This window comes from Rattus norvegicus, chromosome 12 (assembly GCF_021556685.1).
Source record: "Rattus norvegicus strain SHRSP/BbbUtx chromosome 12, alternate assembly SHRSP_T2T, whole genome shotgun sequence".
Taxonomy (NCBI): domain Eukaryota; kingdom Metazoa; phylum Chordata; class Mammalia; order Rodentia; family Muridae; genus Rattus; species Rattus norvegicus.
The window spans coordinates 39391193-39417493 of record NC_141545.1 but is presented as its reverse complement, the minus strand read 5'-3'; the positions used below and the strand labels follow the sequence as shown (position 1 = coordinate 39417493).

Genomic DNA, 26301 nt, shown 5'->3' with positions numbered 1-26301 from the left:
ACTTAGTGAGATAGTGTCTCAAACAGAAAATAATAATAATAGTTTTTTTAAAAAAGGGAAATCACTATTTGAACGAGAGAGAGAGAGAGAGAGAGAGAGAGAGAGAGAGAGAGAATAAACTTCTCCAGGGCTGATTCTGCCCTTTGGGGGCAGTTAGAAAACAGTGGGCAGACTCTTCAGTTCATTCTGGAAACAGTCGTTTCAGAACAGCCAGAAGCAGTAATGGTCTTAATAGACTATCATAAAACAAGCCCCAGGTGTGGTGGTGCACGCCTGTATTCCCAACACTCCAGAGGCGGAGGCAAGAAGATCTCAAGTTCAAGGCCAGTTGGAGACAAGAGTCCCAGGTCAACCTGGGATAGAGCAATACCCTGTCTCAAAAATTAACAGGCTGGGTGGTGGTGGCGACGCACACCTTTGATCACAGTCAGAGGCAGGCAGATCATTGAGTTTGAGGCCAGCCTGGTCTACATAGTGAGTTCCAGGACAGCCTGGGCTTCACAGAAAAATACCCTATCTCCATTTGGTTTTTTGTTTGTTTTGAAAGAAAGAAAGAAAGAAAGAAAGAAAGAAAGAAAGAAAGAAAGAAAGAAAGAAAGAAAGAAAGAAAGGAAGGAAGGAAGGAAGGAAGAAAGAAAGGAAGGACAGACGGACGGACGGACTCCCAACAGGAATGTTGTGAGACCAGAAAATAAATGTGCTGTAATCTGACAGCTCTGAATCCCTGGGTTGTATGGGTTTGGACGGTACCAGCTTCCTGGAATCTGTTCTGGCTACAAAGTGGCCATATTGTTCTAACTACTTCTTGGGTACTGGGATGAGCCAACTCAGATCAAGGGCCTCTCTGTATTGAAACACCAAATAGAAGGTCATTGGTCTTCCCTTTGCTTTTCTCTCTGCCATGGGTGGGGTCCACAAACCTATGGGCAGGGGACCATGACCAAAGTCAGAACCCTCAGCCAGAGGCAGTGGAGTCCCATCCACATCTGAGACAATCCCCTAAACGAGTACACAGCTAGCTGTGGCACAGCACTGAGGCTTAGTGACAGTGTCCCTGACAACAGGTGCAGTGTGGGTAACGGCTTCCACTGACAGAACACCTTCAGCACGTGGGCAGCTGTGAGGAGCCAATGTATCTCCAAGAAGTTTCCCCTTGCGGCTTGGAACCCTGAGCCCAGCAGGGGAGTACCCACGAGCAGCTGCTCTAAGCCACGGTGGGCTTCTAAACAGACACCTGCCCTGCCCATCTGCATCTAGAAGAACCAGGCAAATGTTCTTTTTATAAAGTTTATCTGAGCTGTGGGGAAAACATGAAAGCCACAAAGAGGACTGTGTCCAGGTCACTAGGAGCTTTCGCTCGTGTCAGGCTCCAAAGGGTTCAGCAGCAGGCTGGAGCCACACTTGCAAACAGTAGACCTGGGCAGGTCAGGCCGACTCTGTTAGGGCACAGGACCTCAAGCCATGGAGGCTCAGCTGGCCCAGTCATTCACCTCTTGGGGTGCCGCCTTCAACTCTGGTATCACTGGTTTCTCTACATCTCCGAACCTGACCCTAGGGAGTAAATGAGCTCCAGGATTGGCCAAGCTCTCACCGGTTAAGGTGGGCCAAGAACCACTAAGCCAGCCGAGCTGAGGGCTCCTTGCCTTCTCTCTAGACGGGCCTTTTGTGTTGCTTCCTAGCCCTCGGGGCAGAAGAGGAAGGGAGGCCAGTGAGCTGTAGGTTTCGTGTGAGGTTATGGGGCCGGAGCATGCACTGGGCTGGCCATGTTCAAGTGTACAGTTCAGTGGCACTATGGTCATTGTGCAACCGCTGTAGTCACCACCCTCTTTTAGAGTCTTCGTTCTCCAAACTGAACTCTGTCCTCATTAAACACAAACTAACCATCCCCTCCAGCCCCAACTCTTGGTGCATTCTGTGAACTTTTGTAGCACTTTTCCATGTCCTTATTTGGAAAATTAGCTTTAATTTTACATATCTGTGCAACTCAGGCATGTGGAAGGTCCTCCTAGGTACATACAGGCTCCCTGACACATATATGAAAGAAAATTCTTATCAGCCTAGAACACTAGGGATCCAGTTGCTTCTTAGATGTCTTGTGATGGACAAACTGACAGAGGAGAGGCAAGGCCCAGGAAGTCCCTTCCCTGTCTCTTACGAGGAAGGAAGCTTGCAGGCTAGTCTGAAGACTCCTGAACATAAATGTTCCCTCTGTTGTGTACACATTGGTCTAATGCATAGGCCACTTTTGCCTGCTGACTGCAGCTTGCCTTTGAGTGGGCAAGCCCCTCATCCAGGACTTGTCTCAGATTTTCATTTTACTTAAAACCTCTTTCCTTGCCTGGGGTTTTGAGGTTAAAAACCAACCCCTCCTATTCACACGCCATATGTCGCAATGCAAGCTGACACTACTTTTGTGGGAACAATTCAGCTACAAGGGTCCTGAGTAGAAGGAAAATAGCCGCACTGCCTTGGCAATGCAGCCTCCAGAACTGTGTTGCCCAGGTGACAGGGGGAGAACCGTGTACGCCAGAACCCAGCTGCAGGACCCTGCTTCTTATATAGCACCACCCTGAACTCCATGAATACTTGTCCCACGAGGGCCCATCTGCGGAACACAAAGCTGATCACCTGAGAAATCTGGCAATGCTAAACGCAGCAACAGGAGCTCCCTCGTCGGCGCAAACTTCAGGAAGTTCAAAATGCTGTGCATAAGAGTAGACAGCTGTTCCTGTCCTTGGAAACAACACATATTGATACTCGCAGAAGAAACACACACACACACACACACACACACACATTCACACATACACATAATACATAGGCTCACATACAACATGTAAACAGAGTCAAAAATACACAGATATACACATATAGATATGAATACATCCATACAATAATCACTCACATATATAAACATGCATGCATACATACAATAAGCACACACACACACTCATACATACACACACACAAACACATACACCGAGCTGTTATCCATCATTGTCCCTGGAGAGGAAAACAAAGTCACTGAAGACAAGGGTGGTAAGATGTCTGGTGTTGGTACTCGGACCATAAAATGTATTGTTTATTGGAGTAATTTTAGAAAAACAACGTCAGACCTTCCTATTTTATTGTTTCTATAGTGTATGTGTTTTAGTTTCATAAATCAAGGCATAATCAAATTTATCTTTGGACTCACGTGCCATGCACAACTTTCTCAATGTTTTGCCATATGTTCTTTAAAAAAATGAATGAGTGAACAAATGATTAATGAATAGCAAAGGGAAACTGGGAAGATCATGTTCTTTGGGAACTAGAGGAGAGTGGCTAGAGAAGGAGACATTACAGAACTGGGACGGATTCTGAGGCATGAATAAGATTCAGGGTATTGAAGGTGATACGCACCACTAACGGTGCAGTTAGCAAACCTTTACGTTGTTTGATTTTTTTTAAATAGTTATCCTAAAATGCTGACATTTAGTACCTGTTTTGAAATCACAAAACAAAGCCAGATGTGGTAGCGCACGCCTGTAATCCCAGCAGTTGGGAAGTCGAGGCAGGAGGATCAAGAGCTGAAGACCAGGCTAGACTACATAATAAGTTTGAGGCTAGCTTAAGCTATGTGAAACCCTGTCTCAACCCTCTGACCCTCATCAAGGAAGGAGGAAAGTAGGAGGCAGGGACTGAAGGACGGTGAGAGAATGGGAGGGGGCACAAAATGCAAAGAAAATAATAAGTGATTCACATATCTTTGAAATTCACTTTTTGGAACAATATTATTAGCTAATTCTGTGAACTTCCTTCAATGATCAAAACAAAACAAAACAAAACAAACAAAACTAAACAATAAGAACAAACCACAAAGCCTGTGAGTTGATTCAGACCCTCTCCCAGGATCACTAAATGCCCAGGGGGGGGCTCTTGCAGATTCACCTCCGATTCCTGTCCTACTCACAGGCTAGCGAGCAGGATGCCAGCAGCCCTTGCTAGGCTGAGTAGCCAGTCATTATATGGCTTGGAAGAAAAGCTATGGCACAGGACCTATGGCAATCACAGTAGCCTCCTGGAGTGTCAGAGAAGCATCCTCTGATGCAAAAACAAATGGTAGAAGTGAGAAATCACAAAACTGAGAGAGAGAGAGAGAGAGAGAGAGAGAGAGAGAGAGAGAGAGAGAATATGAATATATACTACAGAGAAGGCTAGTCCATTGAGAAAGGAAGTGTGGGGTCCTAGTGAACCCTGGAGGACACACACTGATCACTCATCTGTGGTCTCAGAGAACAGCCTAGCTGGTGATGAGACATTACCTACCATCCCATACCTCCCTTCAGTCACATGATTCAGCTATCAACTGAACTATTTCCAGTGGTCCCTACTAATTAAAAGACAAGTAAGAAATGCTTCTGAGAAAATGGTTAAGAATGTGATGGGTTGGCTGGCTTTTGAACAGATGGTGCCTTCCGGTAGGTAGTAATCCACCCTGCTTCTCTCACCTGGCTCTCCTGATACACTGCACACCTTTCAGACTACACAGTAACCTTGGGAGGACCTCAAAGCCAAAGGGATATTCCAAGACCTACTCTGGGACAGAGCATGGTTTGTCTTTCCCAGAATTGCAGCCATTATCCATCCAGATGATTATCTATCCAGAGATAATGGATATCTGCCTTCTGTGATGATGACTTAATGGTGCACAAATCTGTTCTAGAACATTCTGAGGGACTCATCAGGACTCCATTGGGAGAGCTGGAGCACTCTGCGCTATAGCGTGCATATCACTGCCCCTGGGTCTGCTGAGATCCCGAGTCCCAGGGGGCAGTTGGCCCAACTGCCTGAATGCCATTCTTATTAACTGGAAAACGGGGGCCCCCGTCTCCTGACAGTGTCAGGGGTCCCTTCCCGACCAAGTTCAACCAACCGGTTTCTGCTGACACTGGAACGCAATGGCGGTTGTTTACTTATTATCTTCTAACTGGCCGCCATATTGTCTGGCTAAAGCCCGGCTGATTGTCTTCCAGTTTATCTATTTTACAAACCCGAGCAAGTGTATCCACTCAAAACATTAATTTTTAATTAATTCTTAAAACCTCTTTTCTAAGAGTTATGTGTGCTTCTCTGCTCCAGACTATCTTATTGCTTGCATCGAGACTACTGACTGATAAAGAGGAGGGTGTTTGCCTTAAAACGGACATTTATGGTCATTTCATGTCTCTAGCTGCACCCCCAGGACTCTGCCTGCCTTGCTGCAATGCCCAGGAGCAACTGCTTTGGAATCGATTCCTGTTTTGGAATTGGCACTAGAGTGTTCGGCTAGTTCTCGAAAGGGAGTGAGCACTGACGGGTGATGTTATCATGCAGAATGCTTCACCTGCCCGAGTTCTGTCTTTTAGAGTTAAAAAAACAAAACAAAACAAAAAAAACAAAACAACTTCATCAAATCATCCTCATGCTTTTGGTTTCTTTTTTTATTTTTACTTTCCTTCATTTAGTAGGTCACCTAATGTTTAATCATCCTTTACATATATGAGGCTGTGACGAGTCCTGCACTGGAAGTTCTACTCGGGGAAACAGGGGGAGACGCAGAGAAAGGAAGAAGTCCTGCTGCAGGAGGGAGGAGAGGAGTGCAGGGAAACCACAGCGGGTGCGCAAACATGCACACGCCTGCACACCATGGGGACAGCCAGCTAGCCCTTGTGAGCCGACGCACCATCCAGTGGGCACAGCGAGGACCATAGACATAAATCAAGCTCGTCAGGTTTCCTGCAGGAGGTGGCACAGATAATAGGGCAAAGAGGCAAGAATGACAGCCTCTGGATTGGAGTTCAGTCTCGCAGGCCCCAAGGCACACTTCTTGTCTACAATCTTCTCAGTGGGAAACAGTGGAGATAATTACAGACTATAAGGGGCTGTGGGCAGTTCAAACTCCATTGTATGCTGAGGCTGGGGTTCCGAGAGGGAGCTGATCTGTCCAAAAGACACAGGGCCACTCTCATCCCCTTGGCTCTGAGGGGGAAGGAAGATGAACCGGTGAGACTCTGAAGCCACGGAAAGAAAAGAACACCCTGCAAGTCACGAGGCCCTGTGAGAAGTGCTAGAAAAAGGGCTGGGTCTGAGGGCGGTCGTTATGCTAGGCTCAGTGCTGTGGAGAAGGAAAAATGGGGAGAGCCTAGAACTGCCCGCCGTACACATAGGTGAGGAGAAATGATGCACCTACGTAGGCACACATAGACAGTGGCGCAAGGAGAGCGGCTCATGTTCATCCAGCCATTTACCTAACAACCCAAGTTCAGTAGTGTCACCCCAAGTTCATGACCCAGCTTTAGACATAGGGTCTCGGAAGATATAGTTAGCCAAGGTGAGGGTGCCAGTCCACAGAGTGGTCTTAATCAAGTGTGACTGGATTCAGTCCTTATAAGAAAACAGACACAGGGCTTGATCTTAAGCTAGTGGCAGGATACGTGTCTAGTACACATGAGGTCCTAGGTTCAACCGCCAATACTGCCAAAAGTTAAGAAAATAAAACCAGCGTTTGGGCGTACACAATAAATAAATAAAGCTTAAAACAACCACAGCAGGGGTTGGGGATTTAGCTCAGTGGTAGAGCGCTTGCCTAGCAAGCGCAAGGCCCTGGGTTCGGTCCCCAGCTCCGAAAAAAAGAAAAAAAAAAAAAAAAAAAAACAACCACAGCAGAAGGACACAAAGGGAGCAGTCCATGTGAGGACAAGACAGTGGAGTCTGCAAGTCCCAGCCATCAGCAGCAGCTAAGAGGAGGCCTGGGTAGGGCACATTCTCCCTGCAGGAGAGTTTCAGGAAGGGGGCAGCTCACCCAACAGTTGGACTTCTGTGTGGAATGAATTCTGGGTATTGGAGGGGCTTAGTTACGATGCCCAGATGCTAACGAGAGACATGAGAGACTAGCCGGCCCTGAATTGCTGACGAAGACAAGAGAGACTAGCCGCTGTAGTTTGCCTTTCATGGGCCCTGAGAGACAGGGAGGGTCTGGTTCCATGTGGTGGCCCCTCACCTGCCACACGATCAATGGTCCCCTCTCTGCTGCCAGTCTTGCCTTCCCTGTACCTGAGGTCCTAATGAGAAAAGAAGACTCACTTGGCTGTGACCACTCCCACAAAGATTGGTGGCCCAGCCAGGCCAAGCCATAAGCGGGAGAGAACACGAAGGTCCTGAGGAAGCATGAGGCCCACTAAAGGTCTACCAGTAGGTCTGCAGCATGGCTCGCCAGGCTGTCTGCATCACCCACATCCATGTCCCCGCCAGTATCCCGCGCCCCCCAGCAGTGCTATCTTCCACCCACTCTGCAGCTGGGGACCCTGGCAGGGCCGTGGGCAGCTGGCATCTGCTCTCTGAGGAGGTATTTATCTTTCCACTTGCTGAGAGCAAGCGTGTGCCATAAAAGGACATGCCCAATGTCAGGTGCAGAAGTGCGCCACGGAGACAGATGTTGTTCACACGGCCGTGAGGCTGCTCACTTCCAGGGCTGCCCCTGCAGAAGAACCTGGGGCCCCGCTGTGCAGGAGGTCTCAGGCAGGCCACAGATGTGAGCACTGTCCCCGTGCCTAGGTAAACACAGTGAGGCGTCATCTGGCCCACGAGCACTGGAGGTTCTAAGAATATCTGTGCCAAGCCGGCGAGCTTGAGATTTCTGTTCGTTCCCTTTCTTTCCCCATTTCATCATTTAAGTCTACGGTCCAGCAGCCCTCGGTGCAAACATAAGGCTGTGTGGCCACTGCTGCTATTCCAGAACATCTCGCCATCCACTAAAACAGTTCCCAGCTTCCCTCCTGCTAACTGCCAGTCTACGTCCCACCTCTAGTCTGCGGACGGATGGTATTGACCTTGTGTGGCTGTCTTCTTTCACTTAGCAGGCCCTTTCAAAGCTTCCTCCCTGTGTAGTGTGTTAACGTTCCATTCCTTTTCACGGCCAGTGCTCCACCGGATGAGGACCATGTTCTGTTTATCTAGTGCTGGGAAGTCCAAGCTGTACCTTTTGGTTAGGATCTCCGGTCTTCCTGTGGACACCGGAGAGGAGTTGCTGAGGCCTCTGCTTTTGCTTCTCACGGGGTGGCCTGTGCGGTGGACCCTCTGGCCACGTGGTAATCGTTCTCCACAGTTGCTGCAGCATCTTACGTCCCACCAACTCCTCCACATCCTCTCTAACGCTCGCTTTACTTTATTTCTAGAGGTTTATGATCATAGACAAGCCCAAGACTCTAAACAGATACAACCTACAGGATGTGGCTCCACGGCCCATGGTGGCCAGGTATCCACATTAGACCGGTAAACACTCAGCACAGGACTACATTGATGTAGTCAGGAGGATTCATTTGAGTAGTGTGTTTAGTCCTGCTTTAGGGCTCACTGGCTGTGTGACTCCGGCACATACTTTAACTTCTCTGAGCCTCAGCTACTCCTGCTGTGGGAAAGAAGCTCATGTGGAAGTGTCACCTCCTCCTGGAGCAAACTGTGACTGGTCCTAGAATCTTATCGTAAGAACTGGTCCTAGAATCTTATCGTAAGGTCTGTAGGATGGCATAGGAGAGGTTGGATGGGCTGTTTCCTTCTTGCTTGCCCCATCGTTTACTATTAGCATGAAAAGGGCTAGAATGCTTTCTTTTTGATCTTCTCTGCCTTCAAAGAGAGAGGACAAAAGAAGAGAAAAAGAAAAGCAAGGAGTGGGAGGAGTCTAGATGATCTCCTGAGGTCAACCTTAGCAACACACACACACATCCACATCCACATAGACACAGGTCTATACATGTATACACACACACCCCTCACACAGTCCACATATACACATGTTCACACACACACACATCCACATATACATAGGTCCACACACATACACATGTTTACACACACACATATGCACACACGCACACACACACATCCACATATACATAGGTCCACACACATACACACACACAAACACACACACACACACACACACACACACACGTCCACATATACACATGCCCTCACACATGTCCACATATACATAGGTCCATACCCGTACACATGTTCATACACACATACACATACACACATACACAGGTCTCACATATACACACGCCCTCACATGCATTCACATATACGCATCCACATACACATGTTCACACATACACATATACAAAGGTCTAACATATACACACATCCACATATACACATATCCATACACATATCCACACACATCTACACAGGTACACACACACACACACACACACACACACACACACACACACACACACAAGGCCTCATCCCTTAATCATAAACACAGTTTCCCCAATATCATGTCATCAGGTCCAAGAAAGTAGGACGTGGATTTTTACTGTGAAGACGTGAAGGTCTAAGGAGGTAAAGCAGTGCCCCAAGATCACAGAGCACCTCTCAAATGGGGTCCCCACTCTTCTCTATTAGTCTAATCAATACAAGAGATGGCTGTGGGCATCCACACACAGGGCCACACCCAGTAGCAACCCTGAGGCCATTACTCTGTCACTGTGCCTGCCTCTGTGGTGTGCCAGTGCCTTCTCTCCCTCTCTTCCCTCTCCAACCCCCTCAGATACAGAGGTGGGGGGACTGTTCATGCTGACCAAGGTCCTGACTAAGAAGTCCTGGGAAGGAAGCAGCCCCCTGTCCTCTCTGCTAGTAGAGGCATGTATCCTTATGGGCCACTAGCTGATATCTCCATAGTGACAGAGTGACACAGGCAGTGGGGCTAAAAATAGCACCTCTACCTGATGAAAGCCCTGCCTGTCCAGTTCCGGCTGCGTGGGACTCTGAAGAGCCCGAGGACCAAGATCTCAACAAGAGAGGCCCTTAGGCCATTAGAAGGGCAACAGCTCACTCAGTTCCTCCAGGGAAGCAGCTCAGCCAAGGTCCTGAGCTAATGGGCTCTGTGTGGGTGGCCCCGGAAGGCCTGCAGTCACCAGCATTCCTGTTCCTGTGCAGGCAAATGTTCCTTCTCAGCAGGCCAGCCCAGCAAGAAGTACCTCTTAGCCTTGTCGGTGAGAAGCACTCTCTCCCCAGCTGCGCTCCAGTAACAGGCTTCTCCTCAACACGGTTCACACAAAACTCCAGGCAGATAAGGAAGCCCACCCAACAGGCTACTTAGTAGGTAACCCCAGACTTGTTCAACCCCAAAATGGGTACTGAAGGTGGTAAGGTGCCCACAACAGTAGGTCAGTGCAGAGCTCAGCGTGGGGTAGCCACCATTTGAGACCAGGAGGCAGGGACCCTGAGGACACTGCCTTCCCCTCAGCATTCTTTTCTCTACAACAGGCTGACTTCAGCAGCAACTGTGTGTGGTAAAGGGAGGTGTGGCACGGAGCAAATGACACAAAAAGCACACGGTGGGGTTGGGGATTTGGCTCAGTGGTAGAGCGCTTGCCTAGCAAGCACAAGGCCCTGGGTTCGGTCCCTAGCTCAAAAAAAAAAAAAAAAAAAAAAAAAAAAAAAAAAAAAAAAAAGCACACGGTGCCACGCTTGGCAGGACTGAGAGAGGGTGTGTTGTGGTGGTGGACTAGCCTAGAGACCCCTGTGGTTGGACATTTCCACGTGTGGAAGCTCATCACACACAGGTACCAAGCTTAACCTGTTCCAGGAGAGCCCACAGGTGAGAGAGAGAGATTTGGACAGAACCTTTGCCAGCGGCAGTACCACAGCGGCAAACCAACTGCTTCGTGTGTCACTAGAAAACAAACAGGGATGGGTAGAAAGCTTAGTGCTACATTGCCTAGCATGGTTAGCTCCGTCCTCATCACTGAGGAAAAGGGAAGGTTGTGGCAGTGAGTTTCTTCTTGTTGTTGTTGTTGTTGTTTTGTTTTGTTTTGATGTTCACAGCCAGGAAATACCACTTTTCATTTATGTATTCTAAAGCTACTTGATTATTTAAAGCCATTACTTAATTAGTTTTAATTTTATTTCATATATATGGGTGTTTTGCCTAAATGTATGTCTGTGCGTGCCTGGTGCCCTCAGAGCTAGAAGGGGGGTATCTAATCCCCTAGGACTAGAGCTGCAGGTGTCTATAAGTCACCTTGTCCTGGGAATCGAACCTGGGTCCTCAGGAAGAGCAACCAGTGCTCTTAACGGCTGAGTCATCTCCCTAAGCCCCATTTAAAGCCTTTTAAAGGTGGCTGAGAAACATCCTCAAAGTGAGAATACTTCACCTTGGCTCTGTCCCCTCAGATTTTCACATGTACGTTACAGACTTCAGTCCCATGTCATCGAAGCCTTCTGCCTGTCACAAACACACCTCCCTATAACCACTACCCCACCCCCACCCGCAACCACCGCTCCCTCTGGTGCCCTGAGCCTGGCGTCTCTCCGTACGTGTGCCTCAGTGGGATCCTGAAGTACTTTCTGTGACTCGCGTGCTTCAGTTAACATAATGACCTCAAGTTTAATCTGCATGGTTCTGTATATCACATATCCATCCTGTGGCCACACATTTCATCTTCTGACGGACTGTAAAACTATCTGACTTTTCGGTTATCTTTGTGAATTTACCGTGAACGTATATTACTTTGGAATTTTTTAACGATTTAGTTGTGTGAATGTATGTGGGTGGGTACGTGCGCGTGAGTGTAGCTGTCCAAAGAGGCCAGAGGTGGCTGGTCCTCCTGGATCAGGAGTTATATAGGCAGTGGTAGTGCTGAGAATTGAACTGAGGTCCTCTGCAGGAGCAGGGAGAGTTCTTAACCACCAAGTTCTCTCTCTCTCTCCTCTCTCTCTCTCTCTCCAGCCCTGAAAGTTTTTTTGTTTTGTTTTGTTTTTTTGTTCTTTTTTTCGGAGCTGGGGACCGAACCCAGGGCCTTGCGCTTCCTAGGCAAGCGCTCTACCACTGAGCTAAATCCCCAGCCCCTGAAAGTTTTTAAAACCAGGAAAATAAATAGGAATTTAAGCTAGGACTAAAGAAAGGGGCCACTTGCCCCTCTCTCTTGGGTGCCTCCTCCCTCAGTCTCAACCCGCCACTCCATCTGTGTGACCTTGGACAGAGCTGCCCTCCCTTTCCTCTTCTGTGTGATCTCTTAACATCTGTGTGACCTTGGACAGGGCTGCCCTCCTTTCCTCTTCTGTGTGATCTCTTAACATCTGTGTGACCTTGGACAGGGCTGCCCTCCTTTCCTCTTCTGTGTGATCTCTTAACATCTGTGTGACCTTGGACAGGGCTGCCCTCCTTTCCTCTTCTGTGTGATCTCTTAACATCTGTGTGACCTTGGACAGGGCTGCCCTCCTTTCCTCTTCTGTGTGATCTCTTAACATCTGTGTGACCTTGGACAGGGCTGCCCTCCCTTTCCTCTTCTGTGTGATCTCTTAACATCTGTGTGACCTTGGACAGGGCTGCCCTCCTTTCCTCTTCTGTGTGATCTCTTAACATCTGTGTGACCTTGGACAGGGCTGCCCTCCCTTTCCTCTTCTGTGTGATCTCTTAACATCTGTGTGACCTTGGACAGGGCTGCCCTCCCTTTCCTCTTCTGTGTGATCTCTTAACATCTGTGTGACCTTGGACAGAGCTGCCCTCCCTTTCCTCTTCTGTGTGATCTCTTAACATCTGTGTGACCTTGGACAGAGCTGCCCTCCCTTTCCTCTTCTGTGTGATCTCTTAACATGAGGTCCTAGCATGACTATGCTATGGCAAACCTATAAACGGCCTTGAAATTCTCCAGTAGAAGAATACAACCAGCCATTCTTCGTGGTCTGGGTTAATCATTAATATCCTTAATCGTGAATGGGAAACACAACTGGCCTCACTGGCCACTGGTAATGGACTTCCCAAGTTGCTTGTTCCTCAGGCGCCTGGATAGTTGATTAGGGCAATGAAAGCAAGTGTGACTATGTGAATTCCACACCGACTTCCTGCTCCCACTCGGTTCCCCCGGGCTAGTGATGTCAGGTCATTCTCTTGGCTACCTTTCCTGAGCACCAGCGGACAAGGACCCAGGGAACATGTGTCCCCTGTGTTCCCTACCATCACCTGCCGGGAGTCAGTAAAAACTCAGGCCACTGAGAACCAAGATGCCTGCCTCCTTCCGAGCCTTGCTCCGGATGATCAGGATGGGAAGGAACCTTCATAGGTCCACATGGCAGGTGAGACCCTTCAGAATGCTCTGATGAGACCTGCCAACCTTCATACCTGTGACATAAAAACCTGTCATACTCCATCAGGATGACAGTGCACATGCAGAGCCACCCTCACGGACCACTCCTGTCCAGCATCCCTGGAGATGGAAACGGAAGCCAAGGTACAGAGAGGCGTGATTAGCAAAGGCCGCTCCACCTCTAGCTCCCGCTTCCTGGCCAAGTATGATTTTTTTTTCCTTTTGGTTGTTGTTTTGGGGTTTTGTTTGTTTGTTTTTCAAGACAGTTTCTCCGTGAGAGCCTGGCTGTCCTGGACTTGCTCTGCAAACCAGGCTGGTGTTGAACTCAGAGATCTATTTGCTTCTGGCTCTCGGGTGAGCCACTACCCTGCTCACTTTTCAACTAGAAGTAAAACAAGCCAAAGTCTCACTGACCCAGAAACATCCGAACAACATGTGGCCTGTCTATACAGTGTTGTTCACCCCGACAAAAGCAGGCAATTCTGGTATGTACTATAAGGCTGATGCCACCAATATGACGTCCCTATAGCCTCAAATCCAAAAAGGCAGGAAGTAGGGGAAGAGTTGCCAGGGCCCGGGGAGGAGGGTGAGGGACTGTTTAGTGGGAACAGAGTCTCAGCACGGGAAGGTGAGAGACTTGTGTGGACGGATGGTGGGGATGGCTGCACAGCCACCAGAGTGTTCTTACGGCTGTTAAACTGTACACCTAAAATGATCAGAGTGATGGATTTTATACTGTGTGTATTCTGTCACAGGGAAAAGGGACTGAGGCACCGACATCTGTACAGCCTGGTGGGGCGCTGAAAATATGATGCTGAGTGACAAAGAAGCCAGACGCAGGGCTGGAGAGATGGCTCAGCGGTTAAGAGCACCGACTGCTCTTCCAGAGGTCCTGAGTTCAATTCCCAGCAACCACATGGTGCCTCACAACCATCCGTGATGGGATCTGATGCCCTCTTCTGGTGTGTCTGAAGACAGCTACAGTGTACTCACATACATGAAATAAATAAATAAATCTTAAAAAAAAAAAAAAAGAAGAAGAAGCCAGACACAGAAGGTCACACATTCTGTTTACAGAAGACATCTAGAGCAGGTGCCTAGGGAAACAAAGAGCCCATTCGTTGTTGCCGGGAGAAGAATGGGGGCTGCCAATAGGTATGGGGTCCCCCCCCTTTTAAAGGGGTAGAGTGTTCTGGAATGAGAAAGAGGATGGATGTACTAAACGTTACTAGTTGTATAATTCCAAAATGTCTAGTTTTCCCACAACCTGAATGCCAGCCGCCATGCTTCATCACATGACCTTCCCTGGAGAAGGGTAGAGATGAGGCATCTATTCTCCCCCCACAGAGAGGTCGCCAATGGAAGGGTTCCACACAGCCAAGCTTGGTGAACTAATGCAACCACTGGGGTTATTTACAAGATCATGAATGATTCAAAGTCTGCTCCACCAGTGAGAAGTCCGCCAGGCAGAGTCGTCACACCTGCTGCGTGACAACTCACAAAAAGATGCACCACTGAGGACAGTCTCACTGGGCTACCCCACCCAAGAGCACTGCCTCCCACGTTAACCTTCCGATGGGGAGGGATTGTGAGGATCCCTGCAGGCTGTGAACAGCAGCAGGGGTGTACACCCGTGGGTCTGCCCACTCCCTGAATAAGGGAATGTGAATAGGTACAATCTCAGAAAGATCTTGTGTCAGGACCACAGTGCTAACCAAGCCCAAGGAGACTGTGGCTATACAGCACATCTGAGTTAAAAAGAGGACACCCTCGCACTGCCACACTTTCCTTTGTGTGGAAGTTTCCCCTACTGCCTCTCTTCTGTTTTCTTCCCAACCCCTCTCTTGAGCTCTACATGCCCCTGCCTTCACTCCACCTTCTCTGTGTCCCAAGGCTGGGATCCTGGGTTTTCAAGTGCTCTGTCAAGGTCCAGGGGGGGAAAGGAGGAAGCTGGAAATCTATAATCTGGGAGAACAGCTAGGCCCAGTCCTGACACCCTAGGACTCTACTCCAAGTTTTGAACCAGCCTAGGGACTCTCAGAACTCCAAAAATAATATATCAGCTTATCCTATCTGACTGGACACTTAGGCCCCAGGAGCTAAACCACGAGGCCAGCCATACAAGTATGACTTCAAATGGTCATTGAAGCCTCAATAGAGTATCTGCACCCTAAGGTTCTGCTCTCCAAACACACTGCCTGGGCGTCCAGGGAAACACCCAACTCCTGCCTAAGGGGCCTGTCCCAGTTTTCTTTCTGTTGCTGTGATAAATACCACAACCAAAAGCAATGTGGGGTGTCTGGTGGTTTGAATAAGTATCACCCCCATAGGCTTGCTCATATTTGAGTGCAGAAACAGCACTGTTTGAAAGGATTAGAAGGATTAGGAGGTGTGGCCTTGTTGGAGGAAGTGTGTCTCTGGAAGTGGGCTTCTAGGGATCCGGATGTAGCTCTCAGCCTCTGCTCCAGCTCCTCCCTACATGCCTTGCGGTGATGGCAGTGGACTGAACCTCTGAAACTGTAACCAAGTTCCAAAAAGGCTTTCTCTTGTAATAGTTGCCTTGATCTACTGCTCTTCACAGCAACAGAACCCTGACCAAGTCAGGGAGGAAAGGTTTTATTTCCACTTACAGCTTCCATCATGAAGAAAATTCAGGCCAGAAATTCAAGCAGGAACCTGGAGGCAGGAACTGAAGCAAGGGCTCTGGAAGAATGCTACTTACGGGCTTGTTCCTTCTGACTTTCTCTGCTAGCTTTCTTATATACACCAGGACCACCTGCCCAGGAATGGCACTGCTCATGGCAAGCTGGCCCTTCCAAACCAATCAAGAAAATGCCTCCTCCAAGACTTGACTATCAGCCTGAAGGAGGTAATGCCCCGATTTAGATTCTCTCTTCTGAAATGACTCTAGTTTGTGTCGAGGTGACAAAAAACTAACAAGATAGGACCTGAGTCCACAGTTCCTCATCACCTTCTGTTTCAGCAGCCAGAGACCCTTGAGTTCCTTGGCTCAGTAGCCTCTAAGGAGCCAGGTCCAGCCTCCTCCTCTCCTGGCTGGCTTCCCACTACCATCATCACAACATCTGTGCTTCCACGGTTGAAAGAAACCAAGAAGACTAGACAAGCGCAGGAGAATGATGGAATTGAGGACCCTGGCTCCAGAGGTATGCCCTCCCCACCTGAGCAAGCCCCACATCACTCAGAACTCTTACAAAGTCCCACCTTACCCCAGTAGAAAGGAGGTCACATACCAGAACCCCTTAGCCTACTATGTTTTCTCTTTAGGATAGGAAAAAACTCCACGTACTCCCAATTAACGAATCTCCGAGAAACCTACACCTCTGTACCCCACTGACCTCCAGTGATGCAAGCCTAGAGGATCCAGATTGGCCTCAAAACTCCATGAACAGAGAGGATCCCAGCGCATGTGATCCTCTCTCTGAGAATCTGCTGTCAGGCTCCAAAGCCCTCTGGCTTCTTTCTGGAAAGCAAAAAGCTTCAGAACAAACAGAAGAGGAATTCTATTTCCCTCTTGGAGAACAACAAAACAGAACAGAACAGAAAAGAGGCAACACACACAAACTCGAACTTCGCCGTTCTGCTTAGACACAAGCAGATAGGAGAACACCGACGGATTAAAAGCAGTAGCGGCATACCCCGCCGTCCGGTCACTTGCAGAGCATGACTCAAGAAGAACAGGTACACGAGAAATGGGGACCTCCTTCTATCTGGAGTCTGAGCCAATGGCTAACATATGGAGTGCTGGGATTGAGATCATGGCCTCTTCAAGTCACAGGGTTCCCATCTGGGAAACAGCAGGGGCAAAGCACGAATAACTACCCAGTGGTGAACTCAGTCCCTCACGCTGTCCTTAGGACTTGTGGCAGTTTTGAATCAAGCACAGTACCAGGGGCTGAGGCATCACATAAAGGTAGGCAAGCGGCACGTGGTTCCTTACCTCAGCTTCCCAGATAGGCCCAGAACACCAAATCAGCCTCAAGCCACTCTGCCAGGCACTGGTGACCCCAAGACAGACAAGCTACAGCTCCTCAGTGTGTGCGGCAAGAGAGGGGACAGATCTGGGGTCCTTGTGGTTGGGCTCCCAGGAAAAAGAAGAACAGCCTCATGGCAGGAAATCTAGAGCCCAGAGTCACCTGGCGGGCTATGGTCCGGATGCTACCAGCATGGACTCACACCAGGCCAGGCCACCAGCACAGCCTCTAGCAAATGTGGCATCTCAGATTGTATGAGAGGACTTGTAGTTCAGCCCTTGAGTGCTAATCCCACTCCATAGTCCTGTGCCCAGCCCCATAATCCTAGGGCTTCTAGGACACGGAATGCCATTGCTCTTTGTGGAAAGGTCAGGTCAAATCCTTGTATTTTCCCAGTACTCCTTCTGGCTTTCCTATTTATTTGACTCTAGATTCTTCCGCTCCCCTGGACTCCCTCTGGAAAGTCAGGTAGAACATTCTTCAGGAAAGCACTGGTCGGGTGGGAACAACCAAGGTGACATGGAAAGAGCAAGTGAAGTCAGGGAACGTGACTCTCTGCTGCTACCCGAGGAACGCAGGACGAGCAGCATTGGTCAGCGGTCATTAACCATGAACTCACGATGCTTCTGTGAGTCACCCACGGCTGGGAACTGACATCAATCTCTCAGTCGCTGCCGTATGGGCTAGGAGCTCGCTCGCTACTGGCGGGAATCCGTGACACACATCCCTCGCTACCCCAGCAGTCAGTGCTCAGGCTCTGTGGCGCCTCAGCGTATATTAGCAAGCTCCTCGATACCTTAATACAAATCGTGCTCCGGGGCAATTAAACGAGCTACTTCAGGACTTTGCTTCATTGTATTGGAAAATGTCAAGCACGGGGGAACATTCAGGCTTAGCTGATGCATGTCCGATGGATGGCTGGGCAAGGGAGGGTGCTTTCGGAACTCTAGAGGCTTTTGTTATTAATGGTGTTTTAGTGTTGGGTTCTTAAACACGTCAAACACATTTCCTTAGACTGGTAGTTACTGACTGCCACAGGGGAAGACTGTGGGCCTCCCACCTCCCAGATGGTCCAACCACAATAAACGTTTGGCCTGTCAGATGCACAACACTGACGAACTAATTGAAATATGCTGCAAAGAGCAAACCCCAAATAAATGTGAAATCATTGTTTCCTTGTGCTGTAGCCCACCGAGTCGCCTGAGTGTCTGGCCAGCCCCGCTGATGGAATGAAGGTGCCTCCCCACCTTCCACACCGCCAGCCTCGATGATGTGCGGTTTTCAAAAGACTTAAATGCTTTTTTTTCAGTGTGATTATCCAAGTGAGAAAAAATCTAATTGCAAAAGAAAAAAAATTTTTTTTGCTTTTTCTTCCTCATTGAAAAAAAAAAAAACCACAAGAGTCGGTTCTTACAAAGTGGCAAGAAAAGCAATTATAACCTTGGGCAGAGGAAAGGAAGTGTGTGCTCGTCCACAGGAGAGATAAGCATAGTCCTGACCATGAGGCAGCCCTACCCCTGGGCCAAGGGGAGCTATTCCTCTTGAAGGACACAGGAATGTCCACCCAGTTGCACTCAATACCCACTTCTGACAGGACACCCAAGTTCCCTTGAGTCCTCCTCAGGGGACTAGGACCTGACACCCAATCCTCGGAGGAAAGCACCAGGAAAGAGGGACAGCCTGGGCAGACCCAGGCAAGGAAGGTTCTTGCCAGGAGCCACGCTTAAAGCAAACCTGGGGGGAAGGAGTTAGAGTGATCTGGAGCCCTGTGGGTTAGGAGCAGGAGTGATCTGAGACTCATGAACTTTTAATAGGAATCCGCAGCATCTTTGGGAAGATTCTGCTGTGAGTCTGAGATGTGGAAGCTCTAGTTTGGCCTGAACACCTCCTTGGAAAAACCACTGCTTTAGGAGGATGAGAGTGTGCCCTCAGCAGCTTGTAACAAGGGCCAGTCTGTCACAGGCCGGGGCTGGACTGCTGGTATCCCACGTGTGAGCACCTGGCCCCTCCCTGCTTTCGGAGAAGGGAAGTAGGCTCTGTCCAACAGAAAATGGGAGCTTCTGCAAGAAGGCTACGGGAAGGAGGACGACAGATTGGTCTCCCTTCTTCAGCATCTATGATAACAAGCACACCAGCCAGGTATCGGACCTCCTAACCTTCATTCGCCAAGCACAAGCTATATAGTAGCAAGACTCCCTGAAGTGGATAGATGTCCAGATGTCAGAGCCACCACTATTGGGGGATTCCATACTTGCAAATGTATCTAGTCACTAAGACCTACTCCTCAAGCTGGAGAGATGTCTCAGAAGACCTGGGTTAGATTCTCAACAGCAGTGTCCTGAAGTGGAAACTTGAGGGTTCTCTGGGAAGTCGGTTGGATGGTGTCTTGCTGGGGCAAATATGTGAAGGAACGTTCCGTTAGAGTGGACGCAGGTGTGAAAGGCTAAGGCAGACACAGGGGAGAGGATGTTCTGCTAAAAGACGTGAAAGGAGACAAGATGAAAGATGCTTTGCTAATGACACACATGTCTTGGTCCACCTTACATTGCATACTTGAACTGCATTGGTCTGGACTCCATAGAGAGAAATGAACCAAAAAGCTTCTGGTGGTGGGCTGCAGTTTGTAGCCGCTTACAAGGACCTGTGCCAAGGCAAGACCCATACTGAAATAAGACACGTAGGGGACACGTGATGTCTGGAGGGTTGAAATAGGACTCCACAGAGTGAGGAGACAGAGCATGGCTTGCTGGTACAGCTAGCTGTGCAATGCTTGTGGGTTTCACGTCTTCGCTGATCTTTGCTTCCCTGAGAGAGGCACAGCCATGAACTTCTCCTGGTGCTCCTGTTGTTCCCTCCTGCTGACTTGAGCGGAGGCTGAGGCTGAGGCCTGGCTACCCTGCTAGGTCACGTCACCACTGTTGCTAACCCAACTCTACTGAGACTGGACCGCTGGTGTGAGTGGGAGATGTGTATGAGTGGATCGAGCTGCTGCCGCCGCCTGCTAACCAGTGAACTGAACTTCCTGAGAACACGGATGGGAGTCGCGCCAAAGAACCTTTCTAAACAGGTCCACTTTCCCCCACGTCCTTTCCTTTCCACTACCTCTGGTGGGTGGTGGGCTACAAGAGAGGTCAAAGCATTTAAAAACCCATCATTAAAAATGAGATTTTAAAAAAATGAAAGTTACAGTGTCCTGTTGGCTCAAAACTACTTGTAACTCTGCTCCCAGTGCCCACTTCTGGCCTCCTCAGGCACAGCACGCACGTGGCATATGTTCACACAAACACATATAAACATAAGTAAAAATTATTTTGTTTTTTAAAGAGAAAGATAGATCGACTTGTAATTCCTAATCAAGGTTCCAAATGTCTTCAAGGTCATTTACTAACTTCTGCAGATGGCAAATGTGTTTTGCCTGATGTATGGGTTTCCCACTGAGGAGGAACAAGGTGATGGCCCACTGTTTCCGCTCTCATAATGTAAACATGTGCCCTTCTGTGGTTGGTTCAGCGCCACATTGCTTTGCATGTCTGTGAGTTTTGCTGATTTTGTTGTTCAAAATGCCCCCAGCACAGTGCTGAAGCGCTGTCTGGAGTCCCCGAGCACAGGTTATGACATGCAAAGAAAATGTGTGTCAGATGAGCTCCTTCAGGCCTGAGCTGCAGTGAGTTGAATGTCAGCGAACCAAACAATATATCTTAAGCAAGATATAGAAATACACATTAAATAAGTTAATGTGGGGGCTGGGGATTTAGCTCAGTGGTAGAGCGCTTACCTAGGAAGCACAAGGCCCTGGGTTCGGGGTTCGGTCCCCAGCTCCGAAAAAAAGAACCAAAAAAAAAAAAAAAAGTTAATGTGTCCATTAATTGATGAAAAGGTCACAAACAGATACTCCCAGGAACCTCATATTCTCCTAAGAAAAGGCTCAATGTCCCCCAGTTTAGGGTCCAGTGTGACTTTGGACAACAAAAATACTTTGAATAGGACAACTCAACTGTCCAGGTAAGCATGAGGCATGGCAGATTTTACTCTTCAGTAGTGTTCACTCTACAGGGCCAGCTGCTTCCATGCCTGCAGATGGTCAGAACATCCAATAGGGAGCAAGAGCTTCGGCCTGGAGTTCAGAATCAGCCTCTGGGTTTCCCCTGCTGTGCTGTACCCATGATTCCTTGTTCTTTCTCCACAATTTGGAGATGGGGTGGCAGAGGGAGGTCACTCTGGAGGAATGCTGTGTGGAGCAGGCAGAACTTCATTAAAGAGCCTGTGCTGTGGCACTAATTTGTCAATGCTGTCATTTCTCCAAGGTTGTAGCTTGGGGTTTTGATTGTTACCGGATCCCTGCCTGCTGCTGTTTAACTTCCATTTTGTCCTCTGGCAAGGGCAACTGTGGCTATGAGTAATTTCAGCAAACGTCAGCCTTGCCCCTCCTCATAGCTCTCTGTGTCCACACCATAAAGGTTTAGCAGAGGTCTGTCCCAGTGTTTGCTGGGCTGGGCCTAAGGAAGTCAGCACCTTATACTCATTAGCAGACAAAGTGCTGCCACTGGCTGACTCAAAGGCATGAAGAAGACTCACTGGCAAACAGGGACCTTGGCTCCAGGCTAGTAGTGTGGCCTTGGGACATCCCTGCCTCTCATTCCTAACAGCCGTCCCCAACCCACCACCAGCATTGTCAGATGAAATTTCCACTAGCCTCCCCATCAGGTTTCAGAGCAATTTCTCACTTCCTGGCCCAGAAATCCTGCTCTGACAGGGCCATAGTAACTTCTGTAGAGTGTAAACAAAACCCTACACATGTTATGGCTGATCAAAACCCTACCTAACCCTCCATTTCCTGGCCCACCACATACATTTCCTCCTAGAATGGAATGAATCCTTTAAACTATAAGCCAAAATAAATCTTTCATCTCTTAAAAAAACAATTCTCCAAATATAACATCCCTGGAACACCATCCCTTTGGGACTTTCTTCAAACCACACTGAGTCCACATAAGCATCAAGTGAAATGCTACTCACCATATCCAATTCACATCTGCCCACTGTTGTAGAGAAACTCATTGTGATGGCTCACATCGAATATATAGATCATGCCAGTGCAATGGCTCATACCAGTAGGAAAACCAAAACCAAAACCAAAACCAAAACCAGTGTGTGGTATTAAAGCAGAAAAAGGTGGTATAGATCCCAACAGAGTCTGACTAAATCAAATGATCTTTCTCTGGAAAAATGAGAGGTTCAGGGACAACAGCAGGTACTGTGTGCAGTGTGTGTGTGTGTGTGTGTGTGTGTGTGTGTGTGTGTGTGTGTGACACTGTAGTTCAGAGGACATAAACAATACACAGATGCCTCACCCACTTTCCTTCTTGTTATCACAGAAAAAGCAGCCTAGTTTCCCAGAAAAGACAAAGTGTGCCTGTCTCTACATTTTAAAGAAAAAAGAAGAAAAAAGCAAACGAAAAGCCCACTGGAACTGGAGAGACAGCTTAGCAATTAAAGCATTGGCTTCTTTTCCAGAGGACCCAGGTTCAATTCCCAGCACCTGCAACCCTCTGTAACTCCAGTTCCAGGGGATCCAACACTCTTTCTGGCCTCTGTGGCCACTAGGCATACATACGGTGTACGGATATGCCTACAGGCAAAACACCCATACTTGCAAAGTAATTTAAATAAACCTTTTAAAAGGAACCACAAACATTTTTCCCATATGGAGTCTTGAAGCTGTCAACCGACGACGGGTTGACCTGAGATGAGGTTTTAGAACAAATCGGAACAGTATCTCTCCTGGCTCTATTTGAAAACATCCCTGGATATCCAGTAGAGGCTTAATCACCATCAGTCACATGACCTGAGGAGACGCTGGGCAAAGACCACCTAGTTGTTGGGGCCTAGAGGCAGAGGGGCAAAGCAGTTTGGGGGTGACTGTGTGCAAAGGATTGATCTCTCCTGTGCGGAGCTGAGATCTGATCTGCAGGTGCCCGATGGCCCCCTTGGGGTGGTCTTCCTGGTCATCAACATCAGTCTCTCTTGTTGGTGGCAAATGGCTGCCCTCGGGTGCAGGAGCACATAGTTCCTGGGCTCTTCCCAAAGCAACAAGCCAGCGATCTTGAAGCAACAGATGCTTTCTCTGCTAATCGCTACAAATAACTCCACATACTTCATTACTGGCTCTTCTTAAAGATTAAGCTGGGAAGCCTCAGCCGGATGGGCTGTTTAGGAAATCTGCCTGGTAGTAAACAGGCCTCTGGATAGGGAAGAAGGCAGCGCGACAGAGAAGGGGGCCAATACGAACTATAACCAGGGGAGGGCTCTTGGTTGTCTCTCACACTGTCTAGACAGCGTTTCCCCACATGCCTACTGGATGTGAAGCACTGGGGACAGAGAAATGGGATTTAGCCCTGGCCATCTGCAAAGTTACGGTCTAGCAGGGAGGCATGTAGAAACAGAAGCCTTCTTTCACCTGGTAACTCCAGATTAGGCCAGCTCAAAGATGGAGGGAAGGGAATCAACCTCCTCCAGCCAAGGCCAGGCAGACTAGCTCAGTCTCCTGCAGGGAAGAGGTGAAAAGGCTTGAGGAGACTGGGAAAAGCTCAAGGGAACCTAGAGGACTGGAACTTAAGAGTGTGACGAATGACACATCAGAAGGGAGACGGCTAGAATAAACAGGGAATTTTAGATTCCATAAGAAACAACCAAGACCAAGAAAAGCCACTCGACTCTTTAATTCGCATAGCAAGTTTAGGGAAAGGCAAACACGGAATCCAGACCTCTGGACTCCTCAACTCCCATTCTCTAACCCTAAGCCTCTCAAGTATTCACAGGCACAGAAGGGAAGGGAAGAGAAAGCTAGCTGCCCATGCAACATTCACCACCTGGGGAATCGACCTACAGCCAGGCCTTGGTCATCTCCACAGCAGGGAATGTGCTGTCCCAGTCATTTGGCAAAGTCACTCCCTCTCCCTCTGAGAGCAGCCCTTCCAAGTCCTTGCGTTTCTCTGCAGTGGGAGTGGTCTGGGTATCTATTACAACCCCCAAACACGGTTTCTTTACAAGAGAAAAGGATTTGTTCACAGCAGTCCAGGAACCAAACAAGGAAAGGTCAGGGAGGCAAGTGTCAGAAGAAATTCTGCTGCACACAGTGGGGCTGACCACAGTGGGAGGCCTCATGTGAATGGAACTCCACCTGGGAGCAGACCAGGCAGCCCGGGAGATAAGCTAGGCACATAAGTACCTATAAGGCAGACAGCAGTAAGAGCCACACTGATAGTAAAAGTGCTGTAGGGGGTTCAAAGCAGAGACAGGAGCCCAGAGCTGGGAGGTAGCTGCCATACATTTACTTCTTGAGGGAGGGGCTACCCTATCCGTTGGGGCAGAGGTGAGAAACTGGTCGTAAACAAAGGACGATGATTAGTTATGGTCTCTTGAAGAATCCAGTTTTGGGAGGCAGGTAGGCCTAAGAGTTTCGGAGATAAAGAGGGGGAATCAAGGAAGGAATCCTGGGATTTCAGGCAGCGGCAAGAAAGCTACTTTAAAGGGGCATAAAGCTAGAGGCCTTGCCTTCAAATGGCATTAGTCCACGATTTTTACTTGGGATGCGCATTTAGAATGGGGGAGATGTAGTTGTATACATTGGGGGAAGGGGGCATTTAAGTTTCCCTCCGGCTAGCTCCCCCCATCAGTCTTTCCGCCGATAGAAAAGAACGTGGGGTCCGTGGAAGAAGAAGTCGCCACCCCACCCGACACTAAGCATCTAGGATCTCTCAGGACATCTGAAAAGGGAGCTTTTGGGATGGAAAGGGGCCACACCCCATCCTTAGGCCCCAGTGCCCACCCAGTCTGGCAAGACTGCAGGGATGTCCTCCTGTACGGATGCAGAAGAAACCCAGACCATAGCTCTACCCAGCACTTCCTGCCAGCTCCGGAGAGTGGGGGGTCTCCTGGGACAAACCCTGCACTGCACACACACACCTGCCCCTTGACCTGCTGTGACACTTGTCCCTGGGGGAGGGGAAGGGGAGTCCTCCACAACCGAGGAATTTAGCACTCAGCATTCTTAGTCCGAACGGGGAGGGGATGGTCACTAGGCGATACCCGGGGCGGGGATCCCGCGCCGCACACGGTTCTTCCACGCGGAGTCCCGAGGGCCCGACAGCCGGACAGCAGGCCGCGCGCACCGTTGCCCGGCACTGCGGGCTCCCCCGGCCCCGGAAGGGCTGCCGTCCTCCCGCCCGTCCGCCCTCCCGCTCGCTCACTCACCCGCTCGGCGGGCCGCGCTCCGGGCTCCTTGGCCGCCGCCTCACGCCGCGTCCCGGGCAGCGCGGGCCCCACGGCCCCGGCCGGGCCGGCTGCACCCCGTGGACCCGCGCGCCCCCGCCGCCAGCTGGCCCCGCGCGAGCGTCCGGACGGCGGCGGGCATGCTCCGGGCCGTCGGCGGCAGCGCACGTGCTGGCGCGCGACTCGGACCGCCGGCCGCTGTGGCCTCTGTGAGCGCGGGCTGAGGGGACGCGGGCCGGGCCGGCTGGAGCGCTCTGAGCCGCGGCGCCGCCGTGCCCCCACGCGCCTCAGCGGCCGCTGCCTCCCGCGCGCGCCGGCCCGGCTCGCATTCCCTCAGTCGCGGCGGCGGCGGGCGGCGCCTCCTCAGGCCGCGCGGGGGAGCGGCGGGGGCGCGTCGCGGAGGAGCCGGGCCGCCGCCTGCGCCGGAAGAGCCGCTCCGACTCTGGCCCCGCACCGCCGAGCCCGCGCGCGGGAGGGCGAGGGGCGACCGCGCTCGGGGAGGGGGACCCGGGAGCTGGTGGTGGCTTCGGGGATTTTGGTTTTGATTCAACTCCTCGAGAGACAGGCGACACACTTAAGGAACAAGAAGTGGCGAGAGCCACAGGGCGCTGGGAATACTGGGGCAGGCCCCGTGCTGGGTCCTTGTGGAAACCTGAGGTCTTAGCCTTCAGCCGTCGAGTCCTTTGCAAAAGACTCCAGGCGGGAAAAAGTAAAAAAAAAAAAAAAAAAAAAAAAAAAAAAAAAAAAACCCGCCTGTTGGCCATCAGCAGCAGTGATCAGTAGTGGCGGCCTGACAAGGGTGTGCAGCTCAGGTCCCCACCTTCCAGAGAGCAGAATCAGGTCCAGAATCTTGATGCTCCTCTCCCATAGAACGCTCCATTTGCCACATTGAAAGACCAAGGTAGTCCTTGGTGAGGCTCAAA

At 49.8% G+C, this 26301-nt stretch overlaps 1 protein-coding gene and 1 long non-coding RNA gene across 10 annotated transcripts in view; one reads left to right on the top strand and one right to left on the bottom strand.

Moving 5' to 3' along the window:
• The window catches only part of Pitpnm2 (phosphatidylinositol transfer protein, membrane-associated 2), a 132429-nt gene extending 106686 nt beyond the window's left edge, over nucleotides 1-25743 (bottom strand). For 8 of the 9 annotated variants that reach the window (XM_087578407.1, XM_087578416.1, XM_087578413.1 and 5 more), the window contains exon 1: nucleotides 25361-25743. The gene's annotated coding sequence lies outside the window, so the exon portion shown is untranslated. 9 annotated transcript variants of the gene reach the window in all.
• On the top strand, nucleotides 12774-14149 carry LOC148002318 (uncharacterized). The gene is made up of 4 exons (XR_015634800.1): nucleotides 12774-13104; nucleotides 13183-13259; nucleotides 13378-13600; nucleotides 13871-14149. It is a non-coding gene; the product is annotated as an uncharacterized LOC148002318 (long non-coding RNA).
• Nucleotides 25744-26301: the final 558 nt, after the last annotated feature.